A 16,510-nucleotide genomic window follows, 5' to 3' on the forward strand; every position below is an offset into this window, starting at 1 on the left:
GATAAAACTAAATATGATATTTAAGATACATCCTGAAAGAACTTTAGATAAAACTAAACATGATACTTAAAATACATTCTGAAATAACTTCAGATAAAACTAATTATTATACTTAAAATACATCCTGAGAGAACTTTAGATAAAACTAAATATGATATTTAAAATATATCCTGAAAGAACTTTAGATAAAACTAAATATATGATACTTAAAATACATCCTGAAAGAACTTTAGGTCAAACCAAACATGATACTTAAAATACATTCTGAAAGAACTTTAGATAAAACTAGATATGATATTTAAAATACATCCTGAAATAACTATAGATAAAACTAAACATGATACTTAAAATACATTCTGAAATAACTTCAGATAAAACTAAATATGATAGTTAAAATACATTCTGAAAGAACTTTAGATAAAACTAATTACTATACTTAAAATACATCCTGAGAGAAATTTACATAAAACTAAATATGATATTTAAAATATATCTTGAAAGAACTTTAGATAAAACTAAATATCTGATATTTAAAATACATCCTGAAAGAACTTTAGATAAAACTAAATATATGATACTTAAAATATATCCTGAAAGAACTTTAGAGAAAAATAAATATGATATTTAAAATACATCCTGAAAGAACTTTAGAGAAAAATAAATATGATATTTAAAATACATCCTGAAAGAACTTTAGGTCAAACCAAACATGATACTTAAAATACATCCTGAAAATTTTTTAGATAAAACTAAATGTATGATACTTAAAATACATCCTGAAAGACCTTTAGAGAAAAATAGATATGATATTTAAAATACATCCTGTAAGAACTTTAGATAAAACTGTTAGCCAATCAATGACATGTATTCAAGTACAACATTTAAACATGTTCCTTTACTACATTCTGACAATCAAAGTGCATTTGTGTACAAATATTGAGCTCTTTTCTTAAGCTATTTTAGCCATGCAGCCAAGTAACTACCCGTGATTAATCATGATTCATCCAAATTCCAAAATGCGATCAATCTGATTCAAAAACAATAATCATTTGACAGCCCTCATTTTTACTAATTGCTATTTGTATTCTAACAATTTTATTTGTAGATTTCAAGGCCAGCTTATACTTTTACTTATTGGATTTAGAATTGTTTTAAAACAGATGAAGGGATTTGTTTTTAATTGATCATTTATTACGACATAATTCATCTGTTGATACAAATAAAAATACAAAAGAAATTGAGACCTTTAAAAAAAAATTAAGAAAAACCTCAGGAATCTCTTATTGATGCCAATTTATAAGCTCCTATTTGTGTATGTATCACACACACACACACACACACACACACACATACACACACACACGCACACACACACACACAGACACACACACACACACACACACACACACACACACACACACACACACACACACACACACACACACACACACACACACACACACACACACACACACACACACACACACATATTGTATGTATGTACAAACCCGTTTCCATATGAGTTGAGAAATTGTGTTAGATGTAAATATAAACGGAATACAATGATTTGCAAATCCTTTTCAACCCATATTCAATTGAATATGCTACAAAGACAACATATTTGATGTTCAAACTGATAAACATTTTTTTTTTTGCAAATAATAATGAACTTTAGAATTTGATGCCAGCAACACGTGACAAAGAAGTTGGGAAAGGTGGCAATAAATACTGATAAAGTTGAGGAATGCTCATCAAACACTTATTTGGAACATCCCACAGGTGAACAGGCAAATTGGGAACAGGTGGGTGCCATGATTGGGTATAAAAGTAGATTCCATGAAATGCTCAGTCATTCACAAACAAGGATGGGGCGAGGGTCACCACTTTGTCAACAAATGTGTGAGCAAATTGTTGAACAGTTTAAGAAAAACCTTTCTTAACCAGCTATTGCAAGGAATTTAGGGATTTCACCATCTACGGTCCGTAATATCATCAAAGGGTTCAGAGAATCCTCCTCTCTGAGCTGCCACCTTAACGTGGTAGAGGAGTTTGCGTGTCCCAATGATCCTAGGAGCTATGTTGTCCCCTGGTAGGGTCTCCCAAGACAAACTGGTCCTAGGTGAGGGATCAGACAAAGAGCAGCTCGAAGACCTCTATGAAGAAAACAAGCAAGGAACCCAGATTTCCCTTGCCCGGACGCGGGTCACCGGGGCCCCCCTCTGGAGCCAGGCCCGGAGGTGGGGCACGATGGCGAGCGCCTGGTGGCCGGGCCTGTCCCCATGGGGCCCGGCCGGGCACAGCCCGAAGAGGCAACGTGGGTCCCCCCTCCAATGGGCTCACCACCCATAGCTGGGGTCATAGAGGTCGGGTGCGATGTGAGCTGGGCGGCAGCCGAGGGCAGGGCACTTGGCGGTCCGATCCTCGGCTACAGAAGCTAGCTCTTGGGACGTGGAACGTCACCTCGCTGGGGGGGAAGGAGCCTGAGCTAGTGCGCGAGGTGGAGAAGTTCCGGCTAGATACAGTCGGACTCACTTCGACGCACAGCAAGGGCTCTGGAACCAGTTCTCTCGAGAGGGGCTGGACTCTCTTCCACTCTGGCGTTGCCGGCAGTGAGAGGCGACGGGCTGGGGTGGCAATTCTTGTTGCCCCCCCGGCTCAGAGCCTGCACGTTGGAGTTCAACCCGGTGGACGAGAGGGTAGCTTCCCTCCGCCTACGGGTTGGGGAACGGGTCCTGACTGTGGTTTGCGCTTACGCGCCAAACCGCAGCTCAGAGTACCCACCCTTTTTGGATTCACTCGAGGGAGTACTTGAGAGTGCTCCCCCGGGTGATTCCCTCGTTCTACTGGGGGACTTCAATGCTCATGTTGGCAGCGACAGTGAAACCTGGAGAGGCGTGATTGGGAAGAATGGCTGCCCGGATCTGAACCCGAGCGGTGTTATGTTATTGGACTTTTGTGCCCGTCACAGATTGTCCATAACGAACACCATGTTCAAACATAAGGGTGTCCATATGTGCACTTGGCACCAGGACACCCTAGGCCGCAGTTCCATGATCGACTTTGTAGTTGTGTCATCGGATTTGCGGCCTCATGTTTTGGACACTCGGGTGAAGAGAGGGGCGGAGCTTTCTACCGATCACCACCTGGTGGTGAGTTGGCTGCGATGGTGGGGGAGGATGCCGGACAGACCTGGCAGGCCCAAACGCATTGTGAGGGTTTGCTGGGAACGTCTGGCAGTGTCTCCTGTCAGAGAGAGTTTCAATTCCCACCTCCGGAAGAACTTTGAACATGTCACGAGGGAGGTGCTGGACATTGACCATGGACCATGTTCCGCGCCTCTATTGTCGAGGCGGCTGATTGGAGCTGTGGCCGCAAGGTAGTTGGTGCTTGTCGTGGCGGTAATCCTAGAACCCGTTGGTGGACACCGGCGGTGAGGGATGCCGTCAAGCTGAAGAAGGAGTCCTATCGGGTTCTTTTGGCTCATAGGACTCCTGAGGCAGCGGACAAGTACCGACAGGCCAAGCGGTGTGCAGCTTCAGCGGTCGCAGAGGCAAAAACTCGGACATGGGAGGAGTTCGGTGAGGCCATGGAAAACGACTTCCGGACGGCTTCGAAGCAATTCTGGACCACCATCCGCCGCCTCAGGAAGGGGAAGCAGTACACTATCAACACCGTGTATGGCGAGGATGGTGTTCTGCTGACCTCGACTGCGGATGTTGTGGATCGGTGGAGGGAATACTTCGAAGACCTCCTCAATCCCACCAACACGTCTTCCTATGAGGAAGCAGTGCCTGGGGAGTCTGTGGTGGGTTCTCCTATTTCCGGGGCTGAGGTTGCTGAGGTAGTTAAAAAGCTCCTCGGTGGCAAGGCCCCGGGGGTGGATGAGATCCGCCCGGAGTTCCTTAAGGCTCTGGATGCTGTGGGGCTGTCTTGGTTGACAAGACTCTGCAGCATCGCGTGGACATTGGGGGCGGTGCCACTGGATTGGCAGACCGGGGTGGTGGTTCCTCTCTTTAAGAAGGGGAACCGGAGGGTGTGTTCTAACTATCGTGGGATCACACTCCTCAGCCTTCCCGGTAAGGTCTATTCAGGTGTACTGGAGAGGAGGCTACACCGGATAGTCGAACCTCGGATTCAGGAGGAACAGTGTGGTTTTCGTCCTGGTCGTGGAACTGTGGACCAGCTCTATACTCTCCGCAGGGTCCTTGAGGGTGCATGGGAGTTTGCCCAACCAGTCTACATGTGTTTTGTGGACTTGGAGAAGGCATTCGACCGTGTCCCTCGGGAAGTCCTGTGGGGAGGGCTCAGAGAGTACGGGGTATCGGACTGTCTGATTGTGGCAGTCCGCTCCCTGTATGATCAGTGCCAGAGCTTGGTCCGCATTGCCGGCAGTAAGTCGGACACGTTTCCAGTGAGGGTTGGACTCCGCCAAGGCTGCCCTTTGTCACCGATTCTGTTCATAACTTTTATGGACAGAATTTCTAGGCGCAGTCAAGGCGTTGAGGGGATCTGGTTTGGTGGCTGCAGGATTAGGTCTCTGCTTTTTGCAGATGATGTGGTCCTGATGGCTTCATCTGGCCAGGATCTTCAGCTCTCACTGGATCGGTTCGCAGCTGAGTGTGAAGCGACTGGGATGAGAATCAGCACCTCCAAGTCCGAGTCCATGGTTCTCGCCCGGAAAAGGGTGGAGTGCCATCTCCGGGTTGGGGAGGAGATCTTGCCCCAAGTGGAGGAGTTCAAGTACCTCGGAGTCTTGTTCACGAGTGAGGGAAGAGTGGATCGTGAGATCGACAGGCGGATCGGTGCGGCGTCTTCAGTAATGCGGACGCTGTATCGATCCCTTGTGGTGAAGAAGGAGCTGAGCCGGAAGGCAAAGCTCTCAATTTACCGGTCGATCTACGTTCCCATCCTCACCTATGGTCATGAGCTTTGGGTTATGACCGAAAGGACAAGATCACGGGTACAAGCGGCCGAAATGAGTTTCCTCCGCCGGGTGGCGGGGCTCTCCCTTAGAGATAGGGTGAGAAGCTCTGTCATCCGGGAGGAGCTCAAAGTAAAGCCGCTGCTCCTCCACATCGAGAGGAGCCAGATGAGGTGGTTCGGGCATCTGGTCAGGATGCCACCCGAACGCCTCCCTAGGGAGGTGTTTAGGGCACGTCCGACCGGTAGGAGGCCGCGGGGAAGACCCAGGACACGTTGGGAAGACTATGTCTCCCGGCTGGCCTGGGAACGCCTCGGGATCCCCCGGGAGGAGCTGGATGAAGTGGCTGGGGAGAGGGAAGTCTGGGCTTCCCTGCTTAGGCTGCTGCCCCCGCGACCCGACCTCGGATAAGCGGAAGAAGATGGATGGATGGATGGTTCAGAGAATCTGGAGAAATCACTGCACGTAAGCAGCTAAGCCCGTGACCTTTGATCCCTCAGGCTGTACTGCATCAACAAGTGACATCAGTGTGTAAAGGATATCACCACATGGGCTCAGGAACACTTCAGAAACCCACTGTCAGTAACTACAGTTGGTCGCTACATCTGTAAGTGCAAGTTAAAACTCTCCTATGCAAGGCGAAAACCGTTTATCAACAACACCCAGAAACGCCGTCGGCTTCGCTGGGCCTGAGCTCATCTAAGATGGACTGATACAAAGTGGAAAAGTGTTCTGTGGTCTGACGAGTCCACATTTCAAATTGTTTTTGGAAACTGTGGACGTCGTGTCCTCCGGACCAAAGAGGAAAAGAACCATCCGGATTGTTATAGGCGCAAAGTTGAAAAGCCAGTATGTGTGATGGTATGGGGGTGTATAAGTGCCCAAGATATGGGTAACTTACACATCTGTGAAGGCACCATTAATGCTGAAAGGTACATACAGGTTTTGTTGCCATCCAAGCAACGTTACCATGGACGCCCCTGCTTATTTCAGCAAGACAATGCCAAGCCACGTGTTACATCAACGTGGCTTCATAGTAAAAGAGTGTGGGTACTAGACTGGCCTGCCTGTAGTCCAGACCTGTCTCCCATTGAAAATGCGTGGCGCATTATGAAGCCTAAAATAGCACAACGGAGACCCCCGGACTGTTGAACAACTTAAGCTGTACATCAAGCAAGAATGGGAAAAAAATCCACCTGAGAAGCTTCAAAAATGTGTCTCCTCAGTTCCCAAACGTTTACTGAGTGTTGTTAAAAGGAAAGGCCATGTAACACAATGGCGAACATGCCCTTTCCCAACTACTTTGGCACGTGTTGCAGCCATGAAATTCTAAGTTAATTATTATTTGCAAAAAAAAAAAAAGTTTATGAGTTTGAACGTCAAATATCTTGTCTTTGTAGTGCATTCAATTGAATATGGGTTGAAAAGGATTTGCAAATCATTGTATTCCGTTTATATTTACATTTAACACAATTTCCCATCTCATATGGAAACGGGGTTTGTATGTATATATATGTGTGTTACTTGAGTTTTGACTGCCAGTTGATGAGAATAGCATCTCAGTCATGGTAGATAGGTTATGGACGTGCATGGAAGCTTTGAGCAGGCCAAACGTCCATGCCACAAAATAAGCATATTTCACACACTTGATATATTTCTCCTCTTGTGCAGCCAGATGTTGTGGCGCTGCTCAGGTCTGCATCTCTGCCAGACGGTGACTCACACAGTCTGTCTGTCTGCAGCTCATTCCTCAGTTTGTGTAGGTTCACACCTTTAGGGACTCTTGCAAATGAAGAAAATAGTGGGAGTTGTAAAAGGACTTTTAGAGAATGTTGTTATCTGAAAATGCGGTTTGCTGTGATTGGTCCTGTGTCAGTGCGCCCTCTTGTGGATTGGTTGTGTTAGTAGATTGGAGTTGTTGTCATTTGAGCCTCAGAAAATATAATGATGTCATTTGTTAGCATTGCATTGCATGCTGCTTCATTTCCATATTTTAACTGGCGGACATTTATTTTGTGTGGCTTTTAATTTATAACTCCAGGTTTTAATGCGTAATTTTTGGGTATTATTTATCAAAAGATGTAATGCAGTCCTGCCCTCAACAGAAAAATGGTTAATTTGATTATAAAATAAGACAATCCAAGGTAGATAAATATGTACTATTGAAATTGCTTTTATTGGAAAATATAATAAACTAAGCTACTAGATATTCTCCATTAAATGTAACTAATCTACATGTGTAACTATTCCCTACAATACAAGCATCAAAATTACACACAGACACACACACACACACACACACACACACACACACACACACACACACACACACACACACATGTATGTGTGTATATATGTATGTATATATATATATATATATATATATATATATATATATATATATATATATATATATATATATATATATATATATATATATATATATATATATATATATATATGTCTGTGTGTGTATGTATTTTAGTCCAGGGTGAGTGGAGTGTGGGGTTGGTGGAACGTCTCTAATCGGGTGAGAAATGTGGGATTTGCGGCGGAATAATAATAATAATAATACGTAAATTATTTTTTAGTGTAGAATCTTATATGTTTGGACATTCACTCAATGATAATAATAATAATAAATTAATGATTTTTTGGTGTAGAATCTTATATGTGTGAATGTTGGACATTCACACTATAATAATAATACAAATAATAAATAAATGATTTTTGGGTGTAGAATTGTATATGTGTTAATGTTTGGATATTCACTCAATAATAATAACAATAATAATGATAAAAATAAGATTTTTTTGGTGTAGAATCTTATATGTGTGAATGCTTGGACAGTCACCCAATAATAATAATTATAATAATAATAATAATAATATAATAACGAATAGATTATTTTTGGTGTAGAATCTTATATGTATGTATGTTGGACGTTCACACAATAATAATAATAATAATAATAAAAACATTTTTTGGTGTGGAATCTCATATGTATGAATGTTGGACATTCACACAACAATAATAATATAATAAATAGATGAATTTTTTTGGTGTAGAATCCTATATGTGTGTATGTTGGACATTCACACAAAAATAATAGATTAATTTTTTGGTGTGGAATCTTATATGTATGAATGTTAGACATTCACATAGTAATAATAAATATATATATTTTTTGGTGTAGAATCTTATGTGTGAATGTGAGACATTCATACAATAATAATAATACTAATAATAATAATAATAGAGTGTTTGGTGTAGAATCCTATATGTGTGAATGTTGGACATTCACACAATAATAATAATAAGATGATTTTTTTGGTGTAGAATCTTATATGTGTGAATATTTGGACATTCACTCAATAATAATAATAATAAATTAATGAATTTTTTTTGGTGTAGAATCTTGTATGTGTGAATGTTTGGACATTCACTCAATAATAATAATAATAAATTATTTTTTGGTGTAGAATTTTACATGTGTGAATGTTGGACATTCACACTATAATGATAATAATAAATATATGATGTTTGCGTGTAGAATTGTATACGTGTTAATGTTTGGATATTCACTCAATAATAATAACAATAATAATATATATAATAATAATAATAACAATAATAATGATAAAAATGTGATTTTCTTTTTGGTGTAGAATCTTATATGTGTGTATGTTGGACATTCACACAATAATAATGATAATAAATAGATTATTTTTTTGGTGTGGAATCTTATATGTATGAATGTTGGACATTCAGATAAGAATAGTAATGATATATATTTTTTTTGGTGTAGAATCTTATATGTGTGAATGTTGGACATTCACACAATAATAACAATAATAATAATAATAATAATAATAAATAGATGACTTTTTTTTGGTGTAGAATCCTATGTGTGTATGTTGGACATTCACACATAAATAATAATAAATAGATTATTTTTTTGATGTGGAGTCTTATATGTATGAATGTTGGACATTCACATAATAATAATAATAATAAATACAATATTTTTTGGTGTAGAATCTTATATGTGTGAATGTTGGACATTCAAACAACAATAATAATAATAATAATGAGTTTTTGGTGTAGAATCATATATGTGTGAATGTTGAACATTCACACAATAATAATATTATTAATATAATAATAATGAATAGATTATTTTTTTGCTGTAGAATCTTATATGTGTGTATGTTGGACATTCACACAATAATAGTAATAATGATCATAATAATAATAATAAATAGATTATTTATTTTGGTGTAGAATCCTATATGTGTGTATGTTGGACATTCACACAATAATAATAATAAATAGTTTTGGTGTGGAATCTTATATGTATGAATGTTGGACATTCACATAATAATAATAATAATAATAAATAGATTATTTTTTTGGTGTAGAATCTTATATGTGTGAATGTTGGACATTCAAACAATAATAATAATAATAATAGATGAGTGTTTGGTGTAGAATCTTATATGTGTGAATGTTGGATATTCACACAATAATAATAAATAGATGATTTTTTTTGGTGTAGAATATTATATGTGTGAATGCTTGACATTAACACAATAATAACAATAACAATAATAAATAGATATTTTTTGGTGTAGACTTTTATATGTGTGAATGTTGGACATTCAAACAATAATAATAATAATATTAATATAATAATAATGAATAGATGATTTTTGCTGTAGAATCTTATATGTGTGTATGTTGGACATTCACACAATAATAATAATAAATATAATAAATAGATGATTTTTTTTTGGGTGTAGAATCCTAAATGTGTGTATGTTGGACATTCACCCAATAATAATAGTAATAATAGATGAGTTTTTGGTGTAGAATCCTATATGTGTGAATGTTGGACCTTCACACAATAATAATAATAATAATATTAATATAATAATAATGAATAGATGATTTTTGCTGTAGAATCTTATATGTGTGTATGTTGGACATTCACACAATAATAATAATAAATATAATAAATAGATGATTTTTTTTTTTGGTGTAGAATCCTATATGTGTGTATGTTGGACATTCACCCAATAATAATAGTAATAATAGATGAGTGTTTGGTGTAGAATCCTATATGTGTGAATGTTGGACATTCACACAATAATAACAATAAAAATAATAAATAGATGTTCTTTGGTGTAGAATCTTACATGTGTGAATGTTGGACATCCACACAATTAATGGGCCGATAACAAGAAGAAGCTTGCAACTGGTTGACAGCACAATGCGCACCCTGAACTCCATTGTAAAAATGCGTCTTTCTACATTTGTTGTGTTTGTTCGATTTTATTTTATGCTTAAATCTACCATGTTCACATTGACTAAGTTTGGAGTTGTGTTAGCGTTAATTCGGTGTCATTGTTTTGTTTGGATTATAGTTGTAACACCTACTCAGTGGCCTAGTGGTTAGAGTGTCCGCCCTGAGATCGGTACGTTGTGATTTCAAACCCCGGCCGAGTCATACCAAAGACTATAAAAATGGGACCCATTACCTCCCTGCTTGGCACTCAGTATCAAGGGTTGGAATTGGGGGTTAAATCACCAAAATTATTCCCGGGCGTGGCACCGCTGCTGCCCTCTGCTCCCCTCCCCTCCCAGGGGGTGATCAAGGGTGATGGGTCAAATGCAGAAGACACATTTCACCACACCTAGTGTGTGTGTGTGACAATCATTGGTACTTTAATCTTTACTTTAATATTTGAACGATGATAAATGCATGTGTCATGGCAGTTGCGGATGTCACCAATATGGCGGTTTGAGGAAACACCTGATTGCCTTTCCAAGCACGTCTTCAATGAACTGCCGACTTGCCGAAAAAAGAAAAACCCTCAGAATTTTCAACTACCGTAACTGGACGTGTGTTGCCAAGAGGTTTTGGTTGTAATGTGTACATTTTCAGAATGTGCTTGTTCTATTTTATCAAAAGTAAGTCACAGAATCTGAAGTTGTCTTTATTTTGAAGTTATCATGCCATGATTTTTTACCAGGTGGGGTGGGAATAGATTTTCCTCCATGTGGCTCCTGAGCACGACATGGTCATATCTGCTGTCCAGATTGACTTTAGAAAAGTTCCCCAAAGACTTGTGAGCAGATAATACTGTATCATCTCCTTCTCTTTGGGACTGAGGAGGCTAGATAGTGAAGAGCAGCTGAGGTCAGCGCGGATTTAAAGTTCATCTTGCGGGATTACGGCCCGTTAGACGGGGTTACCATGGCAGCTGGGAGGCCCGCCCTTATCCTCACCCTCAGCCAATCCCAGTCCACCTCTGACAGAAGAGTCCTAAGAGGAAGACCGAGGCTGGACAGTGGCACAGGTGGACTGTTGCGGAGGTCGGATGGTGACTTGGAGGGCTGCAAGGACTGGGATATGCTGAGATGGTCGCAGGCTCGTCAGGATCTAAAGTAAGCGTGTTTGGATCTCGGGGGAGGATTTTTAGGATCATGTACTCACCAGGTCCGAAAGGAAAGGATCGATGAGGCCGTGGTCGTAAGAGGGAAGTGGAACATAAGAGTCGCAGAAGAAGATGACAGCTTCTTTGTTCTAAAGCTAATCCAGGCTTACAGGGTCTAGCAGGAGTCTTAAAGGGGACCTGCACGTTTTTAACTTTACCTATCATTCACAGTCCTTATGTAAGACAAGAACACATGTTTTTTTATGCATTCTAAATCGTTAATAAACGTTAGCAAAAGTCAGCTGGCAATGGAGCTAATAGGAGTCGCTCTATTCCGCCTATAAAGCACTCTAAAAAACCTCAAGTTTTATACACACACTGCAAGTATATATGTAGTATCTAGTAACATTCATAATAACATGTGATATTTTCATATTTTGATCTTTTTAAGCATACGGTAGTGTATTCATTTCACAGACGCATCACAACATTCACTTTCCCTTCAACAACAACACTACTTTTTATTTTGTTATGCATTTTAAATCGTAAGTAAACGTTAGCAAAATTCAGCTAGCAATGGCGCTAATAGGAGTCGCTCTGTTCCGCCTATAAAGCGCTCTAACAAACCTCCAAGGTTTTATATACACACTGTAAGTATATATGTAGTATCTAGTAACATTCATAATAACATGTGATATTTTCATATTTTGATCTTTTTAAGCATACGGTAGTGTATTAATTTCACAGATGCATCACAACGTTCACTTTCCCTTCAACAACAACACTACTTTTTATTTTTTGATGCGTTATAAATCGTAATTAAACGTTAGCAAAATTCAGCTAGCAATGGAGCTAATAGGAGTAGCTCTATTCCGCCTAAAAACCTCTAAAAAAAAACCTCCATCAAGGTTTTGTATACACACTGTAAGTATATATGTAGTATCTAGTAACATTCATAATAACATGTGATATATACATATTTAGATCATTTTAAGCATACGGTGGTGTATTCATTTCATAGACACATAACAACGTTCACTTTTCCTTCAACAACACTACTTTCTTTTATTTTGTTAAGCATTCTAAATCGTAAATAAATGCTAGAAAAAGTCAACTAACAATGAGGCTAACGAGAGTCGCTCTATTTTGCCTATAAAGCGTTAAAAAACCTCCATCAAAGTTGTATATACACACTGTAAGTATATATGTAGTATCTAGTAACATTCATAATAACATGTAATATATACATGTTTAGATCATTTTAAGCATACGGCGGCGAATTAATTTCATAGACGCATCACAACGTTCACTTTTCCTTCAACAACACTACTTTTTTTTATTTTGTTATGCTTTCTAAATCGTAAATAAATGCTAGAAAAAGTCAACTAACAATGAGGCTAATGAGAGATACTCTATTCTGCCTATAAAGCGTTAAACAACCTCCATCAAAGTTGTATATACACACTGTAAGTATGTATGTAGTATCTAGTAACATTCATAATAACAAGTAATATATACATATTTAGATCATTTTAAGCATACGGCGGCGTGTCAATTTCACAGACGCATCACAACGTTCACTTTCCCTTCAACAACAGCGCTACTTTTTATTTTGTGATGCGTTATACATCGTAAATAAACGTTAGCAAAAGTCAGCTAGCAATGGAGCTAATAGGAGTCGCTCTATTCCGACAATAAAGTGCTCTAAAAAAACCTCCAAGGTTTTATATACACACTGTAAGCATATATGTAGTATCTAGTAACATTCATAATAACATGTAATATTTACTTATTTTGATCATTTTAAGCATACGGTGGTGTATTAATTTCACAGACGCATCACAACGTTCACTTTCCCTTCAACAACACTACTTTTTATTTTGTTATGCATTCTAAATCGTAAATAAACGGTAGCAAAAGTCAGCTAACAATGGAGCTAATAGGAGTCGCTCTATTCTGCCTATAAAGCACTCTAAAAAAACCTCCAAGGTTTTATATACACACTAAGTATATATGTAGTAGTATCTAGTAACATTCATAATAACATGTCATATTTTCATATTTTGATCATTTTAAGCATACGGTGGTAAATAAATGCTAGAAAAAGTCAACTAACAATGAGGCTAATAAGAGTCGCTCTATTTTGCCTATAAAGCGTTAAAAAACCTCCATCAAAGTTGTATATATACACTGTAAGTATAGATGTAGTATCTAGTAACATTCATAATAATATGTAATATATACATGTTTAGATCATTTTAAGCATATGACGGTGTATTAATTTCACAGACCCATCACAACGTTCACTTTTCCTTCGACAACAACAGGACTACTAATCATGGAAACTTTGATGAGAGACAACAAAGACTACTTTGGGACAAATGATGATCCAGAAACTTCTATTTTTGAGCCTGAATATAAGAAGGATGATCTGCAAGTTTTAGAAGCTGTGTGCTAAACAGATGCAGCTTTAGTCAAACACTAAGCGTCATGTAGCAGTATTGCTAAGTGCTAGACAAGGGATACAAACATTATAAAACAATCACTTATTGTACAATGTCTGCTCTCACTGGCATAAAGACTGATGGGATGTTTATGTTTGGGCACCACACGATTCGATTCAATTCATGAATCAATTCTCGATTCAAAATCAGAACTTTTTAATAACATTGGGTGCCAGTTCAATGATGAACTACATTCCTCCATAAAATAGATAACAACTCCAATTTTTATATTACTTAAAAGAAAAGTGGTTTTGTTTAATAAAATTCTAACAAAACATTACTAAAATGGCTGGACAGGACAGATTTTGAAAATAAAAATACATTTTAATAGATTTTTTTGAAGCAATTAGGAATCATTAAAAATAACAATTGCAATTTATTCAAAAATATATTCCTGTTTACATGAATAATCAATAATATTGCTCGCAAAAGGTTAGGAAAAATGGTGGCTGCAAACAAGCATATTTACGTGTCTTTCCAGCCATCTCCGGGTCTAAGTTGGATGTCAAAGTTGACCAACTTGTGGGTTTATGTCCACATTCTTCTACTATCCAGGTGAGAGACATGATTTATCATCTAGAGCAGTGGTTCTTAACCTTGTTGGAGGTACCGAGCCCCACCAGTTTCATATGCGCATTCACCGAACCCTTCTTTAGTGAAAAATAAAATGTTATTTTTTCTTAATTTAATCTTAATTTATAAATATTAATCATGAAATTACGTTATTATATAAAAGAAATACTAATAAAGATATATTTTACCAACAGAACGTTACAGGAATGTACACATGATCCCATGTTTACATCTCATTGTGCAACATGTGAATGTTTTAGTGGGAACTAAATGCGATATCTGAAAGGGGTACAAATTATTTCCAAAGCAGGAACCCCCACCCAGACATACAATACTAGTACACAGCTCATGAAAAACAATATGTTATATTAGAAAAAAATCCCATGGAAATGACTGCTGTCATTTGATTATAATAATAAAACGTTGAACTTGTTATTTAGTCAGGTTTGGGACAGGTGTGCTGCTGGTGTGGCCACAGTGTGCACATCTAAGTTAAAGTACCAATGATTGTCACACACACTAGGTGTGGTGAAATGTGTCCTCTGCATTTGACACATCCCCTTGTTCACCCCCTGGGAAGTGAGGGGAGCAGTGGGCAGCAGCGGTACCACGCCCGGGAATCATTTTTGGTGATTTAACCCCCAATTCCAACCCTTGATACTGAGTGCCAAGCAGGGAGGTAATGGGTCCCATTTTTATAGTCTTTGGTATGACTCAACCTACCCATCTCAGTGCGGACACTCTAACCACTAGGCCACTGAGTTAGAGGGAACATTGTTTGGGGGTATCCGTAATACGCCGATAGGGAGAAGTTTTTATTTACACGATGAGTCGGGTGTGTCCTGACCTCCGCCGAACCCCAGAGGCCGACTCACCGAATCCCTAGGGTTCGATCGAACCTAGGTTAAGAACCACTGATCTAGAATCAACTTTCACCAACTCAGAGGCGATGCAGCAGCTCAATATGTCAACATAGCAGCAAAAGCTAGTGAGCTTGCTAAAAAATAGCTTGTCTGCGTTAGCACTTATAATAACAATACCGCTAATACTTGCTAATATTCAGGTCACCACATGTAAATAGAGTATTGTTTGCGCTTTTTGGATGTTTTTTAGAGGACTTTATCGACACACTAATATACTTTCAACATCTGCATTGTTAGCCACCTCTTACTTGCCATATTTAACGTTTCAGAATGCATTAAAAAAGTGCTTGTGAATGATAAGCAAAAAGTGCAGTTTCCCTTTAAAATTGGAGTTGTTGATCTTTACACTTGAGCCAAGTTTTACTGCAGTGTCTCTGAAAGGTCACTTTTTAAGTCTCAGTTCCTATATCCATAATAATGCAACATTTCTTATGTTTATGAACGAGTGTCGAATGGAAAATGTTGTTTGTTCTCTGAAATATGACATGGGAGCTACAAGAAAGGAAATAATGCTAAGATTTTTCAGAGAGGTTTTCATTTAGCTGTACTGTAGGTTCATTATAATACAAACCCCGTTTCCATAAGAGTTGGGAAATTGTGTTAAATATAAACGGAATACAATGATTTGCAAATCAATTTCAACCCATATTCAGTTGAATATGCTACAAAGACAACATATTTGATGTTCAAACTGATAAACTTTTTTTTTTTTTGCAAATAATCATTAACTTTAGAATTTGATGCCAGCAACACGTGACAAAGAAGTTGGGAAAGGTGGCAATAAATACTGATAAAGTTGAGGAATGCTCATCAAACACTTATTTGGAACATCCCACAGGTGAACAGGCAAATTGGGAACAGGTGGGTGCCATGATTGGGTATAAAAGTAGATCCCATGAAATGCTCAGTCATGCACAAACAAGGATGGGGCGAGGGTCACCACTTTGTCAACAAATGCGTGAGCAAATTGTTGAACAGTTTAAGAAAAACCTTTCTCAACCAGCTATTGCAAGGATTTTAGGGATTTCACCATCTACGCTCCGTAATATCATCAAATGGTTCAGAGAATCTGGAGAAATCACTGCATGTAAGCAGCTAAGCCCGTGACCTTCGATCCCTCAGGCTGTACTGCATCAACAAGCGACATCA

The 16,510-nt window shown here is 38.6% G+C and overlaps 1 protein-coding gene across 10 annotated transcripts in view; it reads left to right on the forward strand.

Annotated features, from left to right (window-relative positions):
- Positions 1–16,510, forward strand: part of osbpl8 (oxysterol binding protein-like 8) — a 1,018,260-nt gene that overhangs the window by 916,078 nt on the left and 85,672 nt on the right. Inside the window, exon 1 of one of the 10 annotated variants that reach the window (XM_061961265.2) lies at positions 10,654–11,371. The exons of the other annotated variants lie outside the window; for them this stretch is intronic. The gene's annotated coding sequence lies outside the window, so the exon portion shown is untranslated. Of the gene's footprint in view, positions 1–10,653; positions 11,372–16,510 lie in introns of those variants that run through there. 10 annotated transcript variants of the gene reach the window in all.

Source organism: Nerophis lumbriciformis, linkage group LG05 (genome assembly GCF_033978685.3).
Source record: "Nerophis lumbriciformis linkage group LG05, RoL_Nlum_v2.1, whole genome shotgun sequence".
NCBI classification, from domain to species: Eukaryota; Metazoa; Chordata; class Actinopteri; order Syngnathiformes; family Syngnathidae; genus Nerophis; species Nerophis lumbriciformis.